Source organism: Salvia hispanica, chromosome 2 (assembly GCF_029641045.1).
Source record: "Salvia hispanica isolate PSC_SH4W2 chromosome 2, Shi_PSC_v1, whole genome shotgun sequence".
Lineage (NCBI taxonomy): Eukaryota > Viridiplantae > Streptophyta > Magnoliopsida > Lamiales > Lamiaceae > Salvia > Salvia hispanica.
In genome coordinates, this window is record NC_142693.1 from 27464699 (window position 1) to 27492165 (window position 27467).

The following is a 27467-nucleotide window of genomic DNA, read 5'->3' on the forward strand; positions in this document are numbered from 1 at the left end:
TTGTACCCCATTAGCTTCCTGACATAGAGATGTTGCTTCGGGCATCTGAAAGACCTGTTGGAGAAGCTATCGCAAACTTTTCTAGTCGCTTCGAATTACAAACTCACGGCTAAGAAATACTGTCGCCATTTCTGAACTTCTTCAACGATAGCATACAATTCCTTGTGATAAGCAGAGGCGCTCCGACGCCTTGGGCGTAATTTCTTTCTGAAAAATGCAAGAGGATGTCCATTCTTCATTAGGACGGCGCCAACTCCAAAATCGGAAGCATCCGTTTCTAGGTAGAATGTCTGCAAGAAATCTGGTAGGTAAAGAACCGCCGCTCTGGTCATGGCGCGCTTCAGATCCTCGAAGCTCTCCGATGTTGTAGCAGTCCAAACAAAAGAATCCTTCTTAACCAAGTCAGTGAGAGGGGCTACAATTACCACGTAATGGGCAATAAAGCGGCGGTAATATCCGGTGAGCCCTAAGAAACCACAGAGTTGTCTTCACTGTAGTCGGAGTGGGCCAGGCGACCATGGCCTCAATCTTCGCAGGATTGGCCTTCAACTGGACTTTGGTGATCAAGTGTCCCAAAATTTTGACAATTTGACGAAGAATCGATGTAACTCAAAAATTTTGAAAACCTGACCGAGGTGGTCGCAGTGTGATTCGAGCGTCGGACTATACACCAAAATATCGTCAAAGAAAACGATCACCGACTTCCACAAAAGCGGCTGGAAAATATAGTTCATCGCCGACTGAAAATTTTATGGCGCGTTAGCCCAAACGACATCACTAAAAACTCAAAGTGCCCATCATGCGTGCAAAAAGCCGTCTTATAAGTGTCTGACCCATGCATCCTAATTTGATGGTACCCAGCAAGATCGGAGATCCAATTTAGTGAAGAAGCGAGCCTGTCCCAATTCATCAAAAAGCTCGTATGTTGTCGGGATGGGGAAGTGGTCCGGAACCGTTGCCTTATTCAGTGCTCTGTAGTCAATGCAAAAACGGAAGGTGCCGTCTTTTTTGCGAACCAATAAGGGTACCTGTACGGTCACCCTGATCCAACATTTCCTTAACCTGCTTCTCAATCTCGTTCTTCTGAAAATAAGTGTACTTGTACGGTCGCACATTCACTAGTTTTACGTTGGGAAGAAGGTGGATCTTGAGATCAAACTGTTGTGCCGGAGGTAACTCACTGGGGAGCTGAAAAACTGCCACAAATTTGGTGAGAATGGCAAGAATGCACGGCGGAAGTCCAGGGGGAACCTCAGGGGAAGATTCTGCCGGCTCCTCATCTGCGGTGGGATCCACCTTGATAAGTTCATAAAGCGCAAATAGTGATGCGTGTGACACCAAAGAAGCAAACGATCCCCCGAAATTCAACGGAGACGACCCATGGGGATTGACTTTCAAGGTTGACATGTATTTCGACTATTACGGAATGTCGGAAGAGCATCGTCTACACTTCGTCGGACTACTCTTTGAGCAGCCTGCACTGGATTGGCTCATTCACTGAAAAAAGCAAAATTTGCTGAAATCGTGCCCTGATTGCATGGAAGCGGTGAAAGAGAGGTTTGATCCAACTTTGGGATACTCTGTAAGCTGCAACAACGCAACACGGTGATGGAATATCAGAACGAGTTCGATAGGCTTTTGGTCAAGATTAAGGGTGTATCGCTATCAGAGAATCACCTCGTCTCCATATGTTAATCAGGCTCGAAAGATCCTATTCGATGGGAAGTTCACTTGCGAAGGCCATCGTCCTTGTGTGATGTGTTTGCGCTTCCACGCGAGTTCGAGAAGATGTACAATGAAGGCTTCAAGTAAGAGAGGTGCGTTTTGCTTGTTTTATAGTTTTAGGTTTTATTTTAGTTATTTTGTTTTGAGTGGATTTTTATGTGGATTGAATTTATTTGCAGTTGCTTCCAATCAGAATTAGAAGTTTAATTTGGATATAATTCTTATGAGATTGAATTTATCTATTTGTTCTACTTTGTATGATTTTTGTTGTTCTTTATTGTTCGTTTGAATGATGAATTTTTTGATATTTTATTTAAGAAGATTTGGAAACTTTATCTAGGTTTCGTTTTCTTCACATGTTCGGTCATTATTGAGAGCCACTAGGCATTATTTGTGTGGTAGAGCAAACCATATCCCACATCGGAGAATGAACAGGAGTGGCAAGAGGCCTTTTGGGGAGTACCCAAGAGCAAAATCGTAAGGGCTTTGCCCAAAGCGGACAATATCATACTAATATGGAGTTCAAGTGTGCGCTACCGAGACCCAACAATGGTATCAGAGTCCTGGTTCAGGGCTGGCCTGTGTGGCTCGGGGTTCGGTGGTTGCGCTTGCAAGTTCTCCGATGTCTCTGCGTGAGCTCGACCAAGACTTGTGGTTACCTGTGGACCTGTAACATGGGGCACAGACATGTGGTGTTTGGTACATGTCTTTGGTCTGGAGGGTCTTGGTTTGAGGGAAGGATTGTGGTAGAGCAAACCATAAACCATATCCCACATCGGAGAATGAACAAGAGTGGCAAGCATATAAATGGGCTACCCCGACTTCATTAGTATGAGGCCTTTTGGGGAGTACCCCAAGAGAAAAACCGTGAGGGCTTTGCCCAAAGCAGACAATATCATACTAATGTGGAGTTCAGGTGTGTGCCATTGAGACCCAACAATTTGGTATCGGAGATGAAGACATGGTGATCATGTTATTCGTCCTGGGGGACAAGGAGAGGACCCCTGATAAACTCATGTTTTGATAGGTTCAATCGGTCACGTGAAGTTTACTCATTCAAATCTATAGTTTTTGACCAATTATATGACTTTTGTGAGTTTAATGAGTTTGTTTAGAATGCTCTAGGAATACAGGTGAAACGGGCAAGAAAACAGGCATTGAATGAGATTCAGGGTTTGTGATGCAATAATATTAGTCCTCATTAATGTTTAAAAGAAGTTGCTAGTATTGATAGAAACACACAACAAATTTGAATCATCATCAAGTTCTGAACAAATACTTCTGTTTAAGAGAAACAAAATATCAAAGGTATATTCTGGTCCAAAGTCTAAGACAGAAAATTAGAATTTAACCATTCTGAACATTGAAATATTTGATTTTTTAGCATCTGTGCAAATTGCATGAGAGGGTTGCTTAATCACACAATAGAAACAAAAGTAGCCTAACTTAGAAATACAACATTGTCTTGCAACTGCAGCTCCCATAAATTAACAAGGCGACCTAGCTCTTTTGGTATAGGACCTGCAAGAATATACAAAAAACATTGTGTAAGCATAATAAACATAGGAATGGCCACTTGAGACAAGATAATGATTTAGTTATAACTAATAAATTTTAATTTTCATTAATACCGAGTTAACATCAATATACCCGACTGATCTGATGGATGACATATGATAATAGTTACTCCCTCCGTTCCAAATTAATTGAATCATTTTTCTATCTTGCAAAGTTCCAAGATAATTGAGTTTCTATTTTTGGAAAAAAAGTAGCATTCTCTTTAACTTTATTCTCTCTTACTTTATTCACCATCCACTTAACACACTATTCTTAAACTCTATGCCGAAAAAGTGTCTCTATTAACAAGGAACGGAGGGAGTATCATGGTATGGGAAAATGTGACGCATTCATGTTGACACAGTCTCTGGCAAGGACTTAGGACTTCTGTGCTTTCTTTTCTCTGTGTTGCTTCCGCCGGTTCTTGTGCTCTGTGATCTGTGATCTCAAGTCACTTGACCACCAAGCATCTTGTACTGCCCAAGTGACCCCCTGCGCCCTCCAGTAGTGAGTGATTGCGAGCTGGGATAGCCTTGGCCAGTCTTGGTCGTGACAGTCAAGGATTTGAGTCCCTTTCTGTTGTGTGAAAGCTCTTGGTCAGTTCCTGTGTTGCTGGTGTATGTCTCTGGGCTTTCTGGTGTGTAAGGCTGTGTGTTTCTGTCTTGCTTCTTGTGTTCTTGCTGTTTTTTTCTTGCTAAAATGGCTCAACCTGTTGGTTTGGTTCCTTATAATGGTAAAAATGAATTTGCTATTTGGAAACAGAAAATGAAATGTGTTTTGATTCAACAAAAAGTGTTTAAAGTTGTTGATGGTACTTTACCTGAGGATATTGCTCAGGATAAAATTGATGAGATGCATGATCAAGGGCTACCATTGTGTTAAATCTATCTGATTTTGTGATAGGAAAAGTTGATCATGAGGAATCTGCTGCTGAAATGTGGAAATTACTTGATACTCTGTATACTGAAACCTCTATGTCTTCCAGAATGTATTTGCTTGAAAAACTGTTCAAATTTAAGCTTGATCTTGCTAAAGATATTGATGACAAATGTGGATAGGTTTCAGAAGTTAGTTCAGGATATTAAGAGGTCAGGTGATAAAACAATAGATGAATACACAAGCATAGCCCTGACGAATGCCATACCTGATTCCTATAGTGATGTTAAGGCTGCCATTAAGTATGGTAGAGACTCTACTCCTCTAGACCTAATCATTAGCTCCCTGAAATCTAAAGAACTTGAGCTTAGGGAAAGGGCTGCTGATAAGAATACTTATAATAAGGTGTTGAATGTTAGAGGAAGATCTAAATCTAGAGGGGGCAATGAGCCCAGTGGTGGTTCTGGTAATTACTCTAACTCTAGGAAAAAGTTTAGGTCTAGGTCTAGAAGCAAGGATCCTAAAACCTATAGGAAGTGTTTCAACTGTGGTGATGTTGGGCACTATATAAGAGAGTGCACTAAACCTAAAAAGAATAAGTTTCCTAACAACAATCCCCAGGTTGAAACCCTTGTTAATGTTGCTACTTATGACAATGTCAATGATTCTGTGTTCATGGTGCATGACCTGCAATTTGTGAATGCCTCTCCTGCATGTCCCTTCACTTCAAATGATTGGCTATGTGATTCTGGATGTACTTATCATGTGAGTCCTTTTAAGGAAGTGTTTTCTGAGCTGAAACCTGTAACTAAGACTTTTGTGTCAATGGCTGATGACAAGAAATGTGAAATTCTTGGTATTGGCACTGTGTGTTTGAAGTTTGAAAATGGTTATGTGCTCAGCTTAAAGGATGTCAGATATGTTCCTGATCTGTGCTATAATTTGATGTCTTGTACTGCTCTTGAAAGTGAGGGTATGGGGGGGAAGTGGGGAGAAGGCTGTATGAAAATTTGCAGAGGTTCTATGTGTCTTTTCAAAGCTAAGAAAAAATGTGGCTTGTATGTTTGTAATGTTGTGCCTCTTGCATGTGAAAAAGCTTATGCCAATGTAGTTAAAACTGACAGAACCATGTTATGGCATAATAGGCTAGGTCATATGAGTGCAAAAGGTTTGAGTATCCTGAAAAAGCATGCCATTCTTTCTGATAATGATGTTCAAAGTGAGTTGTCATTCTGTGATTCTTGTGTGCCATAGAGTTTCCTTTCCTAGTACCCCTGCTCCTGCTATTGTGAGTAAATGTATCTTGGAATATTTGCATATGGATGTTTGGGGTCCAGCTTCTGTGTCCTCTCACTCTGGATGTGTTTACTTCTTGTCTGTGATTGATGATTTCTCAAGAAAAGTTTGGTGTTTTTTTATGAGACACAAGTCTGATGTTTTTGAAAAACTTAAAACTTGGAAAACCTTGATTGAAACTCAAACTGGTAAGAAAATTAAGGCTATTAGAACTGATAATGGCCTGGAGTTTTGTAATAATCAGATGGATGATTTATGTGATAACTTTGGAATCAAAAGACATAGAACTGTGCCTTATACCCCACAGCAAAATGGGGTTGCTGAGAGAATGAACAGGACTTTACTTGAAAAAGTGAGATGCATGCTTTCTAAGTCTGGATTGTCAAAAATTTTTTGGGGTGAGGCTTTGTTAACTGCTACTTATTTGGTAAATAGGTCTCCTTCTGTGCCTCTGGTTGGTCAGTGTCCTGAGTATGTGTTCTATGGCAAGCTTCTTGTTTTTTCTCACCTAAGGGTTTTTGGCTGTACTGTTTTTGTGCATAATAAGTCTGATAAACTTGAGCCTAGATCTAGGAAAGGTGTTTTTCTAGGTTATCCTGAGGGTGTCAAAGGGTATAGAGTCTGGCTAAGGGATGAACCTGGGTTCAAGGTCATAATAAGTAGGGATGTTGTCTTCAATGAAGATGAATTCCCCTGCTTAAGACTGACATTGAGCCCAGATCCTATAGATGTGGACAATGAACCTCTCACTGAGGTGGAGTCCACAGAAACACTCACTGGAGTGGAGCATCCTAGTGGTGCTCCAAGTGAGGTGGAGCAGCCATTTTGGAACACTTATCCAGTATATACTCCTAATGAGACACCTGATGAAGGAACTCCAAATGTATTGCATAATAATCCTGCCCAAAATGTTGCTGACAATGTGCCCAATTTGCATGATAGTCCTGTTAGAAACTCTCCTCCCGCTCCTGTTCAGAATGTGATAAATAGCCCTAGTGGCATTCAAAATGCTATTGATAATACTAACTTGCAGGATTATGTGTTATCCAGAGATAGAACTAGAAGGGTCAATGACAGTAAACCCTCTACATATGATGGCTTTGTTGGTTTAGTTGCTCTAATAAATTTGGCTTTCAATGTTTATGAATCTGATGGTGATGAGCCTCAAACCTATAAGCATGCTACTAAGTCTAAATTCTGGAGTCAGTGGCATAAAGCCATGATGGAGGAGATGCACTCTCTAAAAATTAATTTTACTTGGATTCTTGTACCTTTGCCTCTTGGTGCATCTGTGGTTGATTGCAGGTGGCTCTATAAACTGAAAAATGAGGTAGAGGGCCTTGGGTACAAGGCCAGATTAGTGGCAAAAGGCTTTACTCAACAAGAGGGGGTGGACTACACAGAAATCTTTGCCCCTGTTGTTAAATTCACAATTGTTAGAATGATGTTGGCTTTGTGCGCTCATTTTAATTGGGAATTGAAGCAGATGGATGTTAAAACTGCTTTCTTACATGGTGATCTTGATAAGCCCATTTACATGAAACAGCCTGAGGGCTTTGTTGATCCCAAGTTTTCCAATCATGTGTGCTTGTTGAAAAAGGCCCTTTATGGTTTGAAACAGTCCCCTAGGCAGTGGAACATCAAGTTTAATACATGTATGCAAAAGTTAGGTTTTGTCAGAAGTACCTTTGATGCATGCTTGTATGTGAAGAACCTTGATACTGTGCCTGTGTTTTTGCTTTTATATGTTGATGATATGCTTATAATGGGTCCTTGTTTGAAAACCATTAAGGGTATGCAAGCTGCTTTGAGTGAGAATTTTGACATGAAAGATCTAGGTGATGCTCAGAAAATCTTAGGGATTAATATCTGTAGAGATAGAAGTATATCCACCCTTGTGTTGCATCAAGAACCATATGTGTACAAAATTCTGAAAAAGTTTAACATGTTTAATGCTAAGCCTGCTTCTGTTGCTTCTGTGCCTTTAGCTGCTCATTTTATGTTGAGTAAATATCTGTGCCCTAAGTCTCAATCTGAAATTGATGCTATGAAGAGAATTCCCTATGCTAATGCTATTGGATCTATTATGTACTTGATGGTTAGCACTAGGCCTGATATTGCCTATGATGTGTCATGTCTTAGTAGATACATGTCTAATCCAGGGCCTGTTAATTGGAAAGCTCTGAAATGGCTTCTTAGATACTTGACGCAAACTGCTAAGTATGGTTTATGTTATTCTAAATGTGATGATGGTGTCTTACTAACTGGTTTTGTGGATTCCAATTATGCTAATGACAGAGATAAGAGAAAGTCAACAACCTCCTATGTATTTTCAGTGTGTAGGTCTTGCATAAGTTGGAAATCACAGCTGCAGCACATTGTGGCCTTGTCCACCACTGAGTAAGAGTATATTGCCATCACTGAGGTAATGAAAGAGGCTCTATGGTTAAAGGGAGTACTTTATGAACTCAAGTTTGTGAAATCCTCTCCTGTGTTGTTCTCTGATTCTCAATCTGCTATTCAGTTATGTAAAAAACCTGTTTTTCATGATAGAACAAAGCATATAGATGTAAGGTTTCATTATATTAGGGTGCATACTGATAAAAACCCAGCTGACATGGGAACTAAACCCTTACCCTTGGAGAAACTTCTTTTCTGCATTAAGTTTTTGCACTTTGATCTAGGATAGCTTGCATGTCCCATGGGAAAGACCTCAGCCACCTTATCTGCTGTGGTAAGGGTGGTAGGTGGCTGGAGGCATGAAGACCTTTAGACTAATGGGTGTCAGCCGGTAGTTCCCAAAATGCAAGTGGACCTTGTCCTTTGGTGCTGAGGGATCTGCCTTGTAGGCTGTGATGATTATGCCTTAGCCCACATTACTTGATTGGTTTCCCAGAATAAAAGTCCAAGGTGGAGTATGTTGGAAATTTTGGATGGACTTTTATTTGGGCTGTGTTATTTGTTAAGCCCGGATGTTATTAATTGGGCTGAGCCCAATAACTTAGCTCCTCACATCAGATGCTGCCACGTGCCCCTCTACTTGGATGATGGCTTCCAAGCCGTTGGATGAAAGGTTGTATGTGTTAAGTGAGAATGGGTGTGGTCAGCCGTTCTCATTCTTTGATCATCTCTCTCTCTCTCTACTCTTTTCAACTCAGAGCTTCTCTCTCTTCTCTTCCTTCTTCTCCGATGTTCTTCCGGCCATCTCTTGGTGATCTTCCATGGTTCTTTGTGTGATAGATCTTTTGTGAGTGCTGGTGTGAAGCAATCTCATCGATTGCTTGTTACTGGAGTGGAATTAGGGTTTGTGAGAACTTGAAGGCCGAGTGTGTAGAGGTTGTTCGGTGGATCTGGATCTGGTGTGAGGGGTTTCATTAGTGGAGGTTTTGGTGGTCTGAGGGTTAACTCTATCCAATCCATTGGTGCTCCCTTGGATCTAGTTCTGGAAGAATAGATCAATGTTGTTGTGGCGGGTTCTGAGCCAAGTTTCTTTGATCTCTTGTTTTTTCTTCTCTGTTCCTAGTTGTGTACTAGTGTTCAGATCCGAGAAGATCTTTCTTAGTGTTACTAACTTGGTTCTTGAGTGTGCAGGTGCAAGTGAGTACGGGTGGAGCTGGATTGATAGCTTCAAGACCTTGTAATAGTTAGAACTAGATTCATAGTAATCTTAGTTTGTATTACTTGTGTAAATCAGCTGCGTGGGTGAGAGTTTGGCTGAGCTCTCTTGTACAAGAACAAAGAGGTCTCGGTAATTAGTGAATCTAGACTAATCTGATCCCTACAATATACACTTTCTAAATTTAGAAAGTCTTTTCTCTCTAATGAGAGAGACATATTCTCCACTAACAATACTTTAATTACTTTTTCTCTCTCTTACTTTATCAATTTTACATTAAAATCTGTGGCGAACCCAAAGTGCATATTCTTTGGGGACGGAGGAATATATTTCAGAAATATATCCGAGAAAAAATAGATTAAATTCATCGAAGAGAACAAACTAGATTTTCCATTATCTTCCTTAAGTCAAATTAGTTGTTATTTTTTAGGAATGTTATTAGTGGTGTAGTTAGTGTGGTAGGAGTTTAGCGGCTTATGCAGATCGTGTTTAGTGGATAGCTACTAATTTTTTATCTGTATAAAAAATTGGGTCATTATCATCGATTGGATATTCAAGTTCTTGTTGGGAAAAGAGGTGATAATTATCAAAGAGTATCAAAAATAAATTGATGCTTGCGCAGCGGAACCAGGATAATTCTTTTCCCTCTTGCTGGATTAAATAATGGGACCAAACCAAGAAAACAAATTTGGTGCAGAATAAAAACGTGAGACGAGAATTTTACGTGGAAAATCCAAATCGGGAAAAACCACGAGACCGAAGTCTAAATCTTCCACTATGTATATAGTAGGCTTACAAAATTCTCCCTACACTCTATAGGGGAAACACAAATCTCAAGTTGAATAACTTGGAATACACACAAGAGGAGTGAGCTACAATTTCAAGGGAGATAGGAAATTTTTCCTCACTTTTTCTTCTCTCAAAATGCACACACCGAAACTCTCTCTTGCTCCCTCTCTCACTAGTTGCTATAATCTGCAACTCTTGCACTCTACTTCACCGATGGAAGTGAGCTCTATTTATAGAGCAATTGAGCAGCGTTTTTCCACTCCTATAGCCACCCTCTATGGCCGCAATATTAGAAGAAATAGGGGAGGTTTGCAGCAATCTTACTGCAAATGTTGGAAACCCATTTTCATACACTATTTGCAATAAATGCAAATCTTCACAAGCTTAGTCAACAATTGTTGGCTTATGGAACGTCCACATTGAGGTGGATTTATCTCAACAATTCTCCCCCTCCACCTCATGTGGGGATTCAACTAGACCCGCTTCTTGCCTGCAGATCTCAAGCTTATCTCGGGGTAAGGACTTGGTAAGCATATCGGCACCGTTCTCATCGGTGTGCACCTTCTCCAGCTGCAAAAGCTTTCCGTCAAGTGCTTCTCGTATCCAGTGATACCTCACATCAATATGCTTCGTTCTTGAGTGAAAACTCGAATTCTTACTCAAGTGAATTGCGCTTTGACTGTCGCAGTAAAGCACATACTTCTCTTGCTTCAAGCCCAACTCTTGCAGAAACTCCTTTAACCACAACAGGTCTTTACAAGCTTCCGTCATAGCTATGTACTCTGCCTCCGTTGTGGATAATGCCACGCATTTTTGAAGTTTCGATTGCCACGAGATAGCTCCCCTTGCAAGTCTCATCAGGAATCCAGACGTGGACTTCCTAGAATCTATGTCACCAGCCATGTCTGCATCCGTATATCCATCTAGTAGGATATAGTTGTCGCCAAACTTCAGACAAAGTCTAGAAGTACCTCGCAGGTACCGAAATATCCATTTCACTGCGGTCCAATGCTCTTTTCCCGGGTTAGAGAGAAATCTACTAACCACACCAACTGCGTGAGCTATGTCTGGTCTAGTGCATATCATAGCATACATTAGGCTGCCCACCGCAGAAGCATATGGCACCTTCCACAGCTCTTCCTTTTCTGTCTCACTTGTCGGGCATTGCGCAGATTTGAGCTTCATATGACCCGCAAGTGGAGTGGTGACCGGCTTCGACTTGCTCATACTGAATCTTTTAAGAACTTTCTCAATGTATTGTTCTTGAGATAACCAGAGCTTCTTGCTCTTTCTATCCCTGGAGATCTTCATTCCAAGGATCTGCTTAGCCGCGCCCAAGTCTTTCATCGCAAAAGACTCGCTAAGCTCTTTCTTCAGCTCAACAATTTTGCTGGCATCATGGCCTACAATCAGCATGTCGTCAACGTAGACTAACAGTATGATAAAGTCACCTCCTGCGAACTTCTTGAAGAAAACACAGTGATCTGAGGTGGTCCTGCTGTAGCCATGGGTCGTCATGAAGGACTCAAACTTCATGTACCATAGTCTAGGAGCTTGTTTTAGGCCGTACAAGCTCTTTCTCAACCTGCATACAAGGTTCTCTTTCCCTTTGACTTGGAACCCTTCAGGTTGGACCATGTAGATTTCTTTATCCAAATCTCCATGCAGAAACGCCGTCTTCACATCAAGTTGCTCGATCTCCAGGTCTAAGCTGGCAGTCGCGAGCACGACTCTGATTGAAGACATCTTCACCACTGGTGAGAAAATATCATCAAAATCAACACCCTTTCGTTGGCTGAAACCTTTCACAACCAGTCTGGCCTTGTACCTTGGTTGTGAGCTGTGCTCCTCAGCCTTCAATCTGTAGACCCACTTATTTTTCAGTGGTCTCTTGCCGGCTGGCAACTTCACCAAGTCATAGGTGTGATTTTGGAGTAAGGAGTTCATCTCCTCCTTCATGGCCTCTAACCACTTTTCCTTTTGGTCATGCGCCATGGCTTCAGCAAAACTCTGTGGCTCTCCTCCATCAGTGAGCATTACATACTCATGTGGGCTATATCTGGTAGAAGGTTGTCTCTCTCTGACTGACCTTCTGACCGGAGGGACTTCATTTTGTGCAGGTGGAATCTCCTCGTCACCTGCTCCATCATCAACCGGATCGCCTTGCTCCGGTTGGATATCTCCCCCATAATCTTGAACCGCCGGCGAAGGAACTGGATCTAAGTTGAAAGGAACTTCTGAATTAGATTCAGGCTTTTCTTTCGCATCATCAGGAACTTGATCTTCAAGGAATACGACATCCCTGCTTCTGATGACCTTCCTGCTAACTGGGTCCCATAATCTATAACCAAACTCTTCATGGGCGTATCCCAAGAAGATACATGGTTTGGTTTTGTCATCAAGCTTGGATCTCTCATCTTTTGGAATGTGCACGAACGCCCTGCAGCCAAACACTCTCAAGTGTTTGTAAGACACGTCTTTTCCGGACCAAACTCGGTCTGGTACGTCATCGCCCAGAGGAGTTGAAGGAGAAAGGTTGATCAAGTCAACTGCAGTCCTCATAGCTTCACCCCAAAAGGATTTGAGCAGTTTGGAATGTGGCAGCATGCATTTGATTCTCTCACAAATCGTTCTGTTCATCCTCTCTGCCACTCCGTTGTGTTGAGGAGTCTTTGGGACACTTTTCTCAAGCTTGATACCATGGTTCTTGGAGTGCAGCTCAAATGGGCCTTGGTACTCGCCGCCATTGTCTGCACGAACACACTTCAGTTTCCTTCCCGTCTGCCGCTCGACTTTTGCTTGAAAATGCTTAAAGACCTCCAAGGTTTGGTCTTTGGTTTTCAAAGCAAAATACCAGACTTTTTTCGAAAAATCGTCAATGAAAGTGACGAAATACAATGCGCCACCAAGAGTTCTGTCTTTCATGTAGCACAAATCTGTGTGCACCAGATCAAGAGGTTGAGCTCTTCTTGAGGGAGAGAAGCTCTTGAATGCGACTCGGTGTTGTTTTCCGGCCAAACAATCAACACAGGTTTTCAAATGCATTCCTTTTACCTCAGGGATGAGGCTTCTTCTAGCCAAGATCTCCAGACCTTTCTGGCTCAGATGTCTAAACCTCTTATGCCATATCTCAATGGAGGAATTTTTGACGACTGCATTCACCTCTCCATTGGACAACGTTGCATGCATCAAGTAGAGCGAATTTTGCTTTCTACCTTTTGCTGCAATGAGGGAGCCCTTTATCAGCTTCCATTTTCCTTCGCCGAAATGGTTGATGTAACCATCGTCGTCGAGCTTGCCGGTGGAAATAATGTTGAGTCTGATATCAGGAACATGTCGAACATCTCTCAGAATGAGCTTACATCCCGTGTCAGTGAGCAGATGAATGTCTCCTATACCAGCAACTTCTGTCACGCCGTGGTTGGCCATTCTGACTTTGCCAAAGCTGCCACCGGTGTAGGATGCAAACATATCACGGTATGGGGTGATGTGATATGATGCACTCGAATCAACGATCCAGTCCGTTTGTTGGCATGACGAACTCACACAGGCATCATCGCAAACTACGACGACATCGCCATCAGTTGCAACTGCCGATGTATCCTTCTCAGCATTTTCATTATTTCCCCGTGTTTGATCTCTTTTCTTCTTTCTGCAGTCTCTCTCGTAGTGGTTTGGACCACCGCAATAATGGCATTTGAAGTCCTTTTTGTGTTTAGACTTCCCCCTGGATTTGTCTCTCGTGCTTTGAGAGTTTCTATTTTTACTTCTCCTTCGACCACTATGTTTAGCAACCATCGCCTTTGTCTCAGAAGAATGATCTTGCTCCCTTCTTCTGGATTCTTCATTAAGAAGACAATCTTTGACCATCTGCAAGGTCAGCGCTCCCCCTGGAGCCGAGTTGCTGATCGACACCACAAGAGTGTCCCAACTATCCGGCAACGAACTGAGTAGCAATAAGGCTATCACTTCATCATCAAGAGAAATCTTCATGTTGATGGATTAGTTGATAAGACCCTGATATGCATTGAGATGCTCCGTCATGTTGGCACTCTCCACATATCGCAATCGAACGATTTTTCTGATGATGGATGCTTTGTTCAAGGCATTTTTCCTCTCGAACATAGCTTCCATTTTCTTCCAAAGAACATCAGCCTTTTCCTCATTGGCGAAATAATGAAAGATACTGTGTTCGATGAAGCACCGGATGTAACCAACAGTTTTTCTGTGCATGATGATCCACTCATCATTACTCATATCCTTTGGTTTGGCATCATCTCCATGAAAGGGCAAATAGAGATCCTTACAGTAGAGAAGATCCAACATGCTTGGCTTCCAAATTGAGTAATTCGATCCGCTCAATTTGAACATGCCACCAAGCGAAGACGATTCCTCCATTTTTAATCCGCCTCAGAACCACGATGGCTCTGATACCACTTGTTGGGAAAAGTGGTGATAATTATCAAAGAGTATCAAAAATAAATTGATACTTGCGCAGCGGAACCAGGATAATTCTTTTCCCTCTTGCTGGATTAAATAATGGGACCAAACCAAGAAAAAAAATTTGGTGCAGAATAAAAACGTGAGACGAGAATTTTACGTGGAAAACCCAAATCGGGAAAAACCACGAGACCGAAGTCTAAATCTTCCACTATGTATATAGTGGGCTTACAAAATTCTCCCTACACTCTATAGGGGAAACACAAATCTCAAGTTGAATAACTTGGAATACACACAAGAGGAGTGAGCTACAATTTCAAGGGAGATAGGAAATTTTTCCTCACTTTTTCTTCTCTCAAAATGCACTCACCGAAACTCTCTCTTGCTCCCTCTCTCACTAGTTGCTATAATCTGCAACTCTTGCACTCTACTTCACCGATGGAAGTGAGCTCTATTTATAGAGCAATTGAGCAGCGTTTTTCCACTCCTATAGCCACCCTCTATGGCCGCAATATTAGAAGAAATAGGGGAGGTTTGCAGCAATCTTACTGCAAATGTTGAAAACCCATTTTCAAACACTATTTGCAATAAATGCAAATCTTCACAAGCTTAGTCAACAATTGTTGGCTTATGGAACGTCCACATTGAGGTGGATTTATCTCAACAATTCTCCCCCTCCACCTCATGTGGGGATTCAACTAGACCCGCTTCTTGCCTGCAGATCTCAAGCTTATCTCGGGGTAAGGACTTGGTAAGCATATATCGGCACCGTTCTCATCGGTGTGCACCTTCTCCAGCTGCAAAAGCTTTCCGTCAAGTGCTTCTCGTATCCAGTGATACCTCACATCAATATGCTTCGTTCTTGAGCATCCGCAGCGGTGCTCAACGCACCGCTCGTCCGTCCGTGCCGCTGAGCACCAAGTCGTCCGTCCGCCGATGGAGCTTGTCCGTCCGTGCCAGCGGCACGGCGCTGCTCTTAGCTAAGAGCACGTCCGTGCCGCTGAGCACAATTACGTGGCAGCTGCTGATTGGCCAACGGCATAGCCGTTGGCAATTTCATTTTTTTTTTTTTAAATTCGAAATTTATTTTAAAAAATGTTTTTAAATAAAAAAAATATTTTCCCACTTCCCAAATAAAATTATCCGTTTTCTACCCACTTAAAATTAATTTTTCAATTTTTTTTCCCCAAAATTCACATTTTCATCTATAAATACCCCCACTCCAACACAAAAAAAAATCACATTCTCATCTATTATCTATACTATCATCATCTACATTCTCTCATCTTTTTTCCTCCTACTCTATCATCTAAATTCCCACCACACTACACAATGTCTGGCTCCGGCGATCACCCCTCCGGCAATCGCGGTTGGAACCACGATTGGTTCGACTCCGAGGCCGGATATAGTCCGGAAACCCAATTTACGGCCCCTCCTCAAACCCAAAGTCCGCAAGCTCCGGGTGGCTACCGTCCTTACCCGTTGCACGACCTAAACGCCCCCGGGTTCGGGTGGGCACCCGAACCCGGATCGGGAGGGAGCAACAGCTCTACTCCTACTCCTACTTCTGGTCCTACTCCTCCTGTTCGTGGCACCCGCACCCCGTACACTCCGGGTGAGATGATGGCGATGTTCAAAGCCTACTACTTGGCAGTCTCCGAAGATCCGGACGTCGGCACGAACCAAACCGGGGAAACTTATTGGTGGCGCATCACTCGCCTCTACAATGAAACCCGGCCGGAGGGAACCATATATCGCAATGATAGTATGGTTCGCAATTGCATCTACAGATGCAACGAGGCAATCGGGAAGTTCCAGGGGATTTACCTCCAGGAAGAGCGGTCGGCGGGGAGCGGCACGAACGAGCTCGACATCATCACTGCCGCCTTGGCGGCATACCAACGGGAGGAGTACAAACCGTTCAAGTACCTCGATTGTTGGCAGGAGGGGCGCCAACATCCGAAGTATGGGGGCGGCATAGCAGCATCCTCCTCCAGCTCCTCCAGCAAACGGTCGAGGTCGGTAGCTCTATCCTCCTCCGATGATGTGGCTACCCAGCTTGCCGGAACTAACTTGGGTAGCCCCGACGCTGGCCCGAGCGGTTCCCGCCGGCCGGTCGGAAGGAAGAAGGCGACGACCACCCGCCGCCGCGCCCCGACTCCATCCGCCGCCGCCCCCGCTCCCTTTGTGCCTCCTCCACCCCCGACCAACTCGTTGTGGGCCATCTTGAGTCAACTTCATATGACCGATACGTCTCACATGACTCCGGAACAACTTGCAACACATGAGCAATTGATCCGGAGTCTCAAGAGGCAATTGGGGTTAGAGGAATAGTCTTCCACGTTTGTAATTTTTAATTTGTAGGATTTTAATTATGTATTTTTTATTTTAATTATGTATTTTTATTTTTAGTATTTTAATTATGTAATTTGTATTTTTTAGGATTTTAATTATGTAATTTTTATTTTATAATGTATTTTTATAATGTAGAAATGTTTTTAATAATTGGAGTATTTAAATTGAATAATAGAATGGTGGGACCCTTGAGCTTGTCCTTAGCTAAGAGCACGGATGTGGGTGTCGTGCTCTTAGCTAAGGACAAGGAATAAAAGTGGGTCCGGGCCCACCTCCGTGCTCTTAGCTAAGAGCACGGATGGGGATGCTCTTATGTATTAAATCAACCGACAATAATTACATACAACCCCTAATCTCCAACCCTACGGCCATCGGAATTCCATATTTCCGTCGTCTAATTCAGCTTTACTCGCCGGAGTTTACAGAATCCGTGATCTTAGAGCAAGTGCGAAATCCCTCGAGGTTATTCCCTGCTATCTCAATTTCTCATTTTGCTTCAATCGTCAATGAAAAAATTCAATGCTGTATGTGTGGAAGAATGTGTTTTAGGAATTTTTATACTGCTAGATTTATACCTTGACAATAATGTTTTAAGCGGTAAGATTTCTAACTTTTTCGTAAATGACTGATTAGAAACTTGATAAGTAAAATATAGAGGATAAGTTAAAATCTTACTACTATGAATATATACAATTGTCCATGCAAAATACAGACATATGCTAATAATCAGTAAATTATTCCATGATGCTAATATGTTATGCATGTGCATTTTTAGATGAAAGAAATTTAAATTATATCCATGTTTATAATTCGAATAAATTGTTTAAAGGTCCAATACCATCCACCATTGGAAATCAATCAAGTTTGGTGGAATTATTGCTCTCTTCCAACAAATTTGAGGGTGAGCTCCCATCCTCCATCTGCAACTTGACTTCATGGTTTGAGATACTTATTGTCTCAAACAATACTTTGGAAGGAACAATTCCTCAATGCTTTGGAAACTTTAGCCAGCATATGAAGATCTTTCATTTAAACGCGAATAAGTTTAGCGGTCTACTTCCATCAACATTTAGCAATGATTGTCGGCTCGTGTCCATCAATTTGGGAACCAACAAATTGGAAGGACGATTACCTAGATCCTTAAACAACTGCCAATATCTAAAGGGGCTTGACATTGGAAATAATAGAATACAAGATGAATTTCCATTTTGGATGGAAGGTCTTCCCGAGCTTCGAGTTCTAGTGTTGAGGTCTAACAAGTTTGGTGGTAACATGTCACGTCCTTCATCAAACAAGATTCTATTTCCTATGTTGCAAGTTTTAGATGTATCCAATAATGAACTTGTGGGCTCTCTGCCTCAAACATATTTCAAGAATTTCAAAGCAATGACAGAGGCAATAGGAATAGATTATGACAGCTTTCTAGCAAATCTGGAGATGAAGCTTACCTTGAAAGGTCAGGATCAATTATTGAATAGACTATTGGAAACCTTTACGTCAATAGATCTGTCATCCAATAGATTCTCTGGAATTATTCCAACTTCCACAGAGAAACTTAAGATTCTCAAATACTTGAACTTGTCCCACAAGGACATATACCTTCATCTCTTGGTAACATGAGTGAACTCGAATCGTTAGACTTGTCAACAAACAAATTGGAAGGGGAAATTCCAAGTGTATTGACGGGGTTGACATTTCTTTCGAGATTGAACCTTTCAATGAACAATCTTGTTGGGAAAATACCTCAGTTCTCCACATTTGAGAATGATTCATATATGGGAAACTTAGGATTGTGTGGACTTCCGTTGACAAGAAAATGCAAAGATGATGATGGGAAATCAATGCAGCCTGCAGAGGAAGAAGATGATGAATATGAATTCATAGATGGATTAGGTTGGCGAAGTGTTGTAATGGGATATGGATGTGGATTTGTAGTTGGGATTGGGATTGGTTACATGATTATAAGAAGTGGAAGGCCAACATGGTTAGTGGAATTCTTTTTGGGCGTTGGATATAAATATAAGACAAAGAAGAGACGCAAACTCGCAGGGGAACTTGAGCGAAAATCAAAGAGAAAATTGGGTGCTTTTCTTGTGTTTAATTTGGAACTCTTTCTTGAGTTGTGTCGATTTTCTTTTTAACTTTTTCTTCTATTTGTGTGTTTAATTATGTTGTGTTTACTATTTCCTTATACATTTCAAAATTTATGCAAATATCAAGATATTCCGTTAGATCGAGTCGTGGAGCAAATGTTATGGCCTGATATTTAGAATACAAACTTGGGGTCATTTATATTTTCCATGACCAATCTAATTTTCCAAAATCCCCAAAATATTAGCAGGTAATTTGGCCCAAAATAAATAGTTTTCCCACTGGGAGTATTTTCTTAACCAAATATTTTTTAAATGCCCAAAACAATTAATGACTTGAACCGACAAGTCAAAAAGGAACATCACAGGCCTTAAGGAATTACACCTTGATGACAACAATCTAAGAGGTTGGATCTTATATCAATAATCTCAGAATTTATAGTATAATTTTCAGCTTATTCTTGATTATCAACTAATGTCCTTCATTATCGAAAAAAGTAATTAAGTACATTGCCTTCACTTATGGAATCCATGTACACATTATACATTTGCATTGTGTATTATTTTAATCTATATAATCATATTGTTTACTTAATAATGTTATGATCATTACACTTGCCAATTGAAATTAATTCTACAGGTACTATTCCCAAAAATATTTGTAGTTTTGATAAATTGGAGGTCAATTTGAGCTCTAACAATTTCAGCGGATTAATCCCAAAATAAGTCGGGAATATGACAAGTCTTATTCAACTATGGCTACGGAATAATTCTTTAAGTGGTACTCCCTCCGTCCCCGAATACTTGACACGGTTTGACCCGGCACGGGTTTTAAGAAATGTAATGGAAAGTGTGTTGAAAAAGTTGATGGGATGTGGGTCCTACTTTTAAAGTATTAGTTTTATAATAAATGTGAGTAGGAATGAGTTAGTGGAATATGGGGTCCACTACCAAAAATGAAAAAAGTGAACTGTGTCAAGTATTCGGGGACGGACCGAAATGGCAAACTGTGTCAAATATTCGGGGACGGAGGGAGTATAATTTATTATATAGCTTATAGCCTAATTAATGCATGGCCATAAACGGATTTTGGTAAAATGTTGTGCATGTGCACTTTTAGATGTAAAAAAATTTGATTTATATTCTTGTTTATCTTTTAAATAAAAGAATGAATATGTCTACATCTACTAAACAAGGAGGTAAAAATACATAGAATTTATTGTTGAATACATATGGGCATAGCAACTAAGTTACATAGCAACTAAGTTACAGCCCACTTCTAGCTGCATCTCCTGCAAAAGAAATCAACTCTCCTCTCACTGAGCAGCAGCTGTATTCCTCACAAATGGATAACCTGCTATGTGAATACAAATACAAATTAATTCTCTAGTTCTATGTTTTGCCAAGTAAGGGGGGATAGGCAATACTACTTTATAAACAAAAGACCTATGCCTTGCTAAATGAGCAAAGTCAGCTCTGCACTCCCTTCCACACCCCAACAGCTCCTGCATTACTCTATGTATACCTAGCACAATCAAACAAAAGGGAGTTATTACTCAAGTACTCGTACTCCAAATGCCACCAAAACAAATTAAGTTCAAAGCACACTAAGGAGCTGCAAATAGGGGATTCGCTGCACAATAAGATCAGCCCATTTATCGATTCACGAGTACAACATGTGTACTGCCCCACAAATAGCCAATCAATGTGAACAAAGAGCCAAAAATGCTGATTTGATTTCTGCCATATCTCAACAAATTACAGCAACAACTTATATATATGTTTTCCCCTTCAATATCTGTTTCCCTTCACCACTCACCACATCAAAATTTCTTTCTTTCTCCCCCACAAATCACAACTGAGAGTAAGAGAGTGAGTAGAGGTTGCTATGCCTTACAAAGACCATTAGAAGTGGGAGTTTTTCCCAATCCACCAGCCACAAGGAATCAGGTAGCACATACTCACCCTTATACCTCATTTTCATCCACTTAGAGCATCACAACATGATCATATGGTAAACATCCTTATCATGAATAGAACATAAAGCACAAGCATAAGTTGTACGCATAGTTTGTGCAAATTAGTAGCTTTCATATTTTTCAAATCAGGACTCATTCCAGTGAACTGATCTTTTCTTTCAAAATCACAACTTTAAAACACTTTAGTCAAGAGCTCCAACATCACAAGCTACTGCCCCGAGAGGCCTAATTAAAATAGGCTAAGATAGAGGACTTAGCTTTAAAAGGAGGATCTTTTAAGCTTGGATTTAGGAGTTTTGCCGGAGATGACGAATGAATCACAGAGAAGTGGAGCCAATGGACGGAGGACACCGTCGGAGCTTCGGTGCTGCCTCGCCGAGCACACGTACAATGGTGGATTCGGCCGCGTGACAGCAGCGACACAGGCTCGTCGCCGGTCCATAGCTGGAGGCGGGCGGCGGTGCTGCGAGACGAGAGATGGAGCTCAGTGGGAGAGATAGAGGGAGTAGACGATGGAGGTGAGAATAAGACGAAGAGAGAGAGAGAGAGAAGAGGGGAAGGGGATCGAATTTCCGGCGGCGCAAGGGAGGCGCCGACCGGAGCAGCGAACGGCGAGGGGGAGGCGTCGCGTCGTCGTTTCTCTTCCGAAGCTAGGGATTTCAGTTGTGAAGAATGTGATTTGGGGGAAAGAAAAGTCACGATGGGAAGGGAGTGTACTTGGGCTGATTATTTTTAACTAATGGTTTGGGCCATTTAATTATTTCTGTTGGGCCATTTAATTATTTCTGTTGGGCCTTAGTAAATAAAAGGGGAGTAAGTGGGTCACTGTTTTTTATTTAATTAGTATGGGCAAGGTTTTAATAGAGTATGGACCAAGATTAAATAATTGGGCCGAGGATTATTTTTGTTGGATTGGAATTTAATTTAAGGATTTGAGTTGGAGCTCAATTCATTAATTTCCGAATAATTTATCCAGTTTCCAAAGATGGAAAAATGTTAAAGTAAGATGTGAAAGCCGACCGGCGACGCCCCGCGACGCACCTTAAGAAAATTCAAAGAAAAGATTTAACAAGGGATTTTTTTTCAAGAATCCATACTTTATTAAATGCTCAAGTATTTGTTTTCAAGAAAAATAGAACTTTCCGGATCTTAGCTTAAGTGCTCGAATAATTAATTTTTAAGAATTTTTACGCTAACAATGAATAGACCTCGGATTTATTTTAGTGCCTGAATAAATGGCATAGGAGGTAACACTCTCTAGCTAAGCGAATAGTTTTTTTAAAATAAATGAAATTGCTTGATTTAATTAATATTCAAGAATTCTAGAACTTTTTCTAGAAAAATAAGAAAAAGAATAAAAAGAGTACGCACTTAGGATGCATTCACGTTTAAGCTTAAGTGATTTCTAAAAGTATAATTAAGTATTATTTTTATTTCCTAAAGGGACGTCTTCGCACGTCGTCTAAGGCCAAGTTAAAGAAATTTATGAAAAGGGATTTAGCTTTTGAGGTGGGCATTCTTTTCAAAATGTGACTTTTAGCATGAATATGTGAAATTTCTATACCTCTTTGTCATGTCATGTTTTACTTTTATAAATACCTATCTGCTTGGCTATGTCAATCTATCAATATATAAAATGGTAGTTGTGTTGATATTCACAGAAATGCCACTATAAGAATTTAGGCGGGAAAAGTGGTTCAGATTTTCCATTTTATTTTCATTTTTATTTATTATGTAAATCCTTCTAAAAACTTGAGCAGAATTTGTGCAGCCACTCATTTTTGTCACGCCATTTTGAAAACTGCTTAGAATATTTAAAGTCTCTATTGTTTTTTGTGCACAAGTGATTGTTTATACATAATAAATAATAAGACTTCTATGTTTCCAATGTGGCATTTATTGTGCTTCCTCATTTTCAATCAATTTGTACCGATAAATTAATAACATATTTCAACTATCAATATGCTTCCTCCTTTGGAATCCATTTGTACCTGCAAATGAATACAATATTATACTCCTTCATAGATATCAATTACTTTATTAAACCTGAAAAAAATAAATATTAAATCTTCAATGTTTCCTTTGATGGCATTATTCTATTGCATACCTGAAAAGGATATATTATGTTGTAAATATCAACTACTCCATATCTATTAAAAAAGTAATTACGATAAGTTTAAGAATCAACTGTAAATAATCTTAATATAACAACTTTTATGAAATATGAATAAATATCTATCATAACTACATTAATGAAATCTGCAGATAACTAAAATTATATGATGAAATATGACAAAAAAGAAATTTCAGACCATTTATGCTCTATTGAATTTATTCAAAAAGGAATCTTGATAAGTTGCAGAGTCAACTGTAAAAATATTAATCTCTATATAACAACATTTATGAAATCTGCATAAATTTCTATGATAAATACATTTATGAAATCTGCATATAACTAAAATTATATGATGAAATCTGACAAAAAAAAAAAAGGAATTTTAGACCATTGATTTAGTTGTTAAGATGACATAATCGAAATAAGTATTTTGGAAACATCTAATATAGAAATTAAGTTGTATTGAACAATGCTCAAGCTTAATAACGAGTACCTTTTTCTCCAAAGCTTTCAAATGCCTGAAACAAGCATTGAATATTCCACCCAAATGCCAAAAGTTTTTCCAATATCGAGATGGTCTAAATTCTGCAGCAAAAATTAAATGTTGAGGCAAGTGCAGTATTGAATATTGGAAAGTATGAGTTTGAAATATTTCCAAAAAAATATATATATTTCCTCCTGCAGTGCACACATGAAATATTTTTTAAAATTTAAAATAGTCATAAAAAGATGTAACAAAGGCTACTACACATAAATCATGACAAAAGTACAACGGCTACTTTTATTAGTTTGTAAATATCTATATTATTAATTGTTAGAATAGTTCTATTAGATATTTCAGTGTTCTTTTTATTATTTGATTTTGTTTTATTATTTATTTCTAATTATTATCTGAAAGGTCACTCATGATATAATGTTTTTATGGGGACATGCATTGTTTGTTATCCATGCTGAAAAAGGGAGGCCTATAAATACCCCACTCCTACCACTTCCATAATCAATTACTTCATTTCTCTTCTCAGAAAATCCGCACAGAAAAAAATTCAGTTTAGTTCTTCCCTAATTCATATTCTCCATGATCTATATCTCCTATTTCGTCTTTCCCTTTTCTATTGTGAATGCTCACTCACTTTTTTTCATTTATTTTGTTTCAGTTTTTTCATTTTGTTGCTGTGTTCAGCACTATGCACGATTAATTTAGTATTCTTACCTTCAATCTGCCATTCTTTCCGTTTGTGCTATTCTTGAGACTTTGCACTGCTCTGCAGAGGAGTTATTTTTTCTTTTTCTCCCTGCATTTGAATTTCAGAATGGAGATTCATTAGTTTTTGTGTATTTTCTGCATTTGATTATACGTAAAATGTATACACTCACCTCTTATTCCAGTTTTCCATTCAATATGTTTTCTTTGATTTCCGTGCTTCTTGAAATTGTTTAAGATGATTCATGCAAAAAATGTTGCTGCATTCATTGACTGGAATAATAAAACTGCTCTGCAGAGGAGTAATTTTTATCTTTTTCTCCCTGCATTCAAAATTTAGAATGAAGATTTATTTGTTTTTCTGTTTCGTGCATTTGATTTTATGTAGAATGTATATACTCACCTCATATTCCTGTTTTCCATGCAATATGTGTTCTTTGGTTTCCATGCTTCTTGAAAGTGTTTAAGATGATTCCTGCAAAAAAACAAATTGCTGCATTCATACACTGAAATGATAAAACTGTAATACTAAACAAGTTGCAACATTCAATCTACCATTCGTTCCGTTTGTTTTATTCTAGAGACTTTGCATTGCTCTGCAAAGGAGTTATTTTTCTTTTTCACCCTGCATTTAAAATTCAGAATGTAGATTCAATAGTTTTTCAAGAGTTTCTGTATTTGATTTTATTTAGAATTTACATACTCATCTCTTATTCCAGTTTTCCATGCAATATGAGTTCTTTGGTTTTCATGCTTCTTGAAATAGTTTAATATTATTACTGCATAAAAATGATGCTGCATTCATTCACTGGAATGATAAAACTGTAATACTATTATACTAAACATGTTACAACATTAATTAACTACTACGTCCATTAAATCTTGATTGTAAATAATGGAAGTGATTGATAATTATATTACTATATTCAGAAGCAAATTCTACTATATCCAGTAAATAGCTGTCTATTTTCCTTTTTTGAGATAGTTTGATTCAAATATTTTCCCTCTATGAAGAAACTAAAGAAATCAGCAAAGCTTAAAGGGTGTTAAAGTAACAGATTTCATTTTGAAACAAATTCTCTTAATATGATTGAAACAAATCCTAAGTACTCAAATTTGCACTGTTTTTATCAAGAATAATACATCCAATTACATTTTGATAAGCGTTTATATGCATTATCTCTATAAATCCTAAGGCTTTTTACAGTAAATTTGTGAAGACATTTTACCTTTAAGGTCAGTAGATCCATTTAATTTTCTGCGAATTTGGAGCGAATTAAAACTTCCAATCTTCGACCAGAACATTTAGCCCTAATTTTTGTAGGTTTGTCGACCTCCTTTTTGATATGTTGTTGTATCTGTTATAGGCCCACAGCCAGATATTGAGAACCCGTATGTTCATCCTCTTTACCTTGAATCGTCGATAGCAACCTATTTTTGCTCCCTACATGTAAAATAATTAGTGAAATAATTAAAAACTTGATAAATATTGATGATTTGTGATATTTTTTCAAATTTATGAACTGTGTTTCGATTTTACCTAAAATTGCTTCCTTCTTCGGTTGGTCGAAAATATGATTTCACCGTTGTGTGAAACGATTCCGTTTTCGCTGGAGTGTGTAAGTTTCGTGCGCTAGCCCTGATTTTGCGATGGCAGAACCGATTAGAAGATAACGTGTCGCCGATTTTGGTGGGTATGGGTGTGGTCGTAGACGCCAGTCTATGGCGACTTTTTCTCCGATTTGGTGGTAGAATCGGCGACCAGGGGTGCAGATCTAGGGTTTTCGTCGCTTAAGCGGCGTGTGAAAATGCAGAAAAAAGTTTATATATTTTCTTAAAATATGTTATTAGATCATAAAGTTATTTAATTAATCTGATAATCTGTAATTAGTTAATGTTAAATGATAAAATCGGTTGGTTTTGTAATATGTTTGATTGGGCCATTTCAGAGAATTTAAGACATTTCATGTTATTTTTTTGTTGGATTCTTATTGTAGTTTAATTGAACTCTGGGATATTGTGAATAATGACAATGATCAGCATTGTATGTAAATTTGGGATAATATTTTTGAACTTATTTGGGCTCTATTATTAAAGAATTGTTAACTATATTGAGATAATTGTAAACTATATTGGGATCCTCCTGTTTAGGGATCGATTTTTAAGAATTATTGGGCCATGTATGTTAATTATATTGGGCTATTTTATCTTTTCTATGTTATTTTTGATAGTTATATTTAAGTATGTTTGTTCTTTTTTATTTTTAAAACAATTATAAATTTTAAATTTTTTAAAAATTTATGAATTATTGGATTGTTATTGTTTTTTAAAGTTATTTTTGTTTGCAGGTATGAATAACTATGTTTTGTTAATCAAGTGAAATTATGAACTCTTTCATCGTTCAAATTATTTGTTTTTTTTTGTTCTTTTAAATTCTGTTTTATATTTTTCTTAATTTGTATATTTTATTATATTTCATCCACTCATTTCCTATTTTGTTATTTCTTTTATTTAATATTGCTAAACTTATACTATTTATTCAAATTGTATAAAATTGTATGCCGAATATGAGATGGTTCATTACAGTATCTTGAGGGAAGTACATTTTTTTTTTCTTAATAATTATATGAATATTTTTTATACATATCAATTTTTTTTATCATAAACACCAATGTTATTCTGTTTTTTTTTTTAATTTATTCCTTCTTATTTAAGATCACTATTGAAAATCATTTGGCCCGTGCATAGCACGGGTGTTAACACTAGTTATGTTAAATCAAATCCGGGTCCCAGTAGTGCCGCAAACCCTACTCGGACTAGTGTACACATATGAGGATCGTGAGCTAGCTTTTAAGTTGGCCGGTCCAGTGACCATCGTGGAATGTGGCCACATTCCCGGTTCACATACGTTCAGATATGGTATATATGTTTATGTGATTGCGCAATCAATTTTATAAATGAAAGGAATTTAGTGACTCGGACCCTTTTTAAAGTAAAAACCCCGTGTTCACTCCACTTTGACTGACAAACTAAAATGAAATTTATTTTAGCACTATGTCCACTGAGTAAACCAAGTACTCAGCCCTGCATGTTTATTTTTCTAACGTGCAGGTTGAATGTGATCGAGGGACGGCGGTGTTGAGAAAAATGGAAAATGCTAATAAGTAGTTAGAAGGTCCAATACATCGTGTCTCCATACATGATGTATTGTCTTGAACATTTCCGCTGCAATGTACCTTCTCTCTTGAGTAAGGATATCCAATACTGTTGAACAAGTACCAATATCTCTCACTACTCTGATTATTTTGCGATGAATCCTTTGAACTCACTATGAGTACCTAACTCAAGTTGCCTTGTTATGTCAATGTTTGTACCATTCCCGTTCAATTTTATAATTAGTCACAGAATAGCCTATCTTACTATAACT

The 27467-nt window shown here is 39.1% G+C and overlaps 2 long non-coding RNA genes and 1 pseudogene across 6 annotated transcripts; 1 reads left to right on the plus strand and 2 right to left on the minus strand.

Annotated features, from left to right (window-relative positions):
* Nucleotides 1-17398: 17398 nt before the first annotated feature.
* On the plus strand, nucleotides 17399-18795 carry LOC148932010 (receptor-like protein 20; annotated as a pseudogene).
* A 1134-nt stretch (nucleotides 18796-19929) lies between these two features.
* Nucleotides 19930-21540, minus strand: LOC148932011 (uncharacterized). The gene is made up of 2 exons (XR_016135142.1): nucleotides 20175-21540; nucleotides 19930-20098 (listed from the first exon to the last, which is right to left on the minus strand). It is a non-coding gene; the product is annotated as an uncharacterized LOC148932011 (long non-coding RNA).
* Nucleotides 21541-22604: 1064 nt separating this feature from the next.
* LOC148932012 (uncharacterized) lies at nucleotides 22605-25839 on the minus strand. 5 transcript variants are annotated; one of them, XR_016135309.1, is made up of 8 exons: nucleotides 25581-25839; nucleotides 25270-25484; nucleotides 24444-24515; nucleotides 24214-24363; nucleotides 24050-24131; nucleotides 23333-23424; nucleotides 22831-22873; nucleotides 22605-22714 (listed from the first exon to the last, which is right to left on the minus strand). It is a non-coding gene; the product is annotated as an uncharacterized LOC148932012 (long non-coding RNA). The 5 variants fall into 5 exon arrangements; XR_016135308.1 differs by lacking the exon at nucleotides 22831-22873 and adding an exon at nucleotides 24596-24665; XR_016135307.1 differs by lacking the exon at nucleotides 22831-22873.
* Between the last annotated feature and the right edge of the window lie 1628 nt (nucleotides 25840-27467).